Here is a 1772-nt window from a genome sequence, read left to right as displayed (position 1 = left end):
CCTGACCTCACCACCGCCATGCCTCAGGGATGCCTGTCCCACAGGGAGGAGGGGTCGTGACATCCAACGGCACCTCTTGGCCCTTCCTTCATCATTTTACCCCATCTCTTCTGAACCCGTGCCATCACCGGGGTCTGCTATGCCAGGCAGCTTCCCCACTGCCCTGCCTGCCCTGAAGAGCACTCCGGGCATGGGGTTGTGCTGCAAGCCCTGCTCTGGACACAGACCCTTCCCCAGGACACCGGGAGATGCTGCTGGTTGCTGCTGACACCTGCAGGGATGGAAGGAAGCCCATAGCAGAGCTCAGCCCCGCAAGGACACCTTCCCCAGCTCAGCATGAGCCTCGGCACCTCCCCAGGGAGAGAAGAGTCATACGGCTGCGATGGGGCTGCTGCCACCCCTCCCTGTCTTGCACTAAGGGGACACTTAGTGTCACCTCAGCCTAACAGAGCAACCTTCTTCCCCACTGTCCCTCTGCAACCCTTTGGTCCTGGTTGAGGACATCAGTGCCTGGTACTTTCCCCAGGTTGGTCGGCACACGGGGCAGCCCTGACACCCCCCATCTCCGCTTGAGGCTGTTATCTCGGCCCTTTGGCAGGAGCTGGCAAAGCAGTCCTGGGCCAGAGTTAATCTCAGGGTTGTTGGCAGAGGCAAGCGGGTCCCAGGCTCACGTGGCCAGGCTGGGCTGGGGGGTTTGAGTGTCCCGCAGCGGGCGGAAGACACGCAGCCGAGCAGAAGGCAAGCTGCTGCAGAATCAGCCAGTCCTGCTGCAATCCCTCTCCTTGCATCAGCAGGGTGCCATGAGACACATCCAGCTGGACCAGAGGACTGGTCTGTCTGAAAACCACCTCTAACAACCACATTGGGTTTCCTCTCCTGGCAGCAGGGCAGGTGGAGAACAGGGAGCTGAGTTGGTGGCCTCAGCCACCCTGTATGCCTCACCCTGGCTGCACAGTAAGGGCTTGGGTGCTGATCCCTGTGGCTGGCAGAAGGTGACGTCGTCCCTCCCCAGCTAGGTTCTACTGGACCCCAAATTAGACCCTGCAGGGTGGGCAGGAGGTGGCCAAAGCCTTTGGGCTCTGCCAGTGCTGGGTTAGCAATCCTCATTTTGTGGCTTTGAGTGGAGGGAGCCTCACTGGGAGCCCCAGAACTTCAGTGTGGAGGGTACAGAGGTGACCCTTGTCCCTCTGTCCCAGCAAGGAGCACCCAGAGGTAGCAGGACTGGGGCATCTCACAGGGGTACTTTGGGTGGGCAGGAGGTGGCCAAAGCCTTTGGGCTCTGCCAGTGCTGGGTTAGCAATCCTCATTTTGTGGCTTTGAGTGGAGGGAGCCTCACTGGGAGCCCCAGAACTTCAGTGTGGAGGGTACAGAGGTGACCCTTGTCCCTCTGTCCCAGCAAGGAGCACCCAGAGGTAGCAGGACTGGGGCATCTCACAGGGGTACTTTGACACCCTGGGGTGAGGCCGGTGGCAGCAGAGCAGTGATGGTGGGGCATGGCTGTGCATGGCAGGAAAACCCTGCGGTGATGCTGGAGGTGGGGATGCCAAGGGGGCACATATTTGGGACTCTGGGCAAGCCTTCCAGGACTATGGAGAGGGGTAGAAGGCTGGGGTACCCCGAGGTGATGCTGGGGTGATGCTAGGGTACCTTGTGGTGTTGCTGGGGTACCCTGGGCTGATGCTGGGAGCAGTGGGAGATGCTGAGAGGACGTGGCTGGGACTCCCAGGAATGCTCCGGGGTGATGCTGGGGTACCTTGAAGTGATGCTGGGTT

This window comes from Apaloderma vittatum, unplaced genomic scaffold (genome assembly GCF_000703405.1).
Source record: "Apaloderma vittatum isolate BGI_N311 unplaced genomic scaffold, ASM70340v1 scaffold26789, whole genome shotgun sequence".
NCBI classification, from domain to species: domain Eukaryota; kingdom Metazoa; phylum Chordata; class Aves; order Trogoniformes; family Trogonidae; genus Apaloderma; species Apaloderma vittatum.
The sequence above is the reverse complement of the archived record's forward strand: the minus strand, read 5'-3'. Positions refer to the sequence as shown.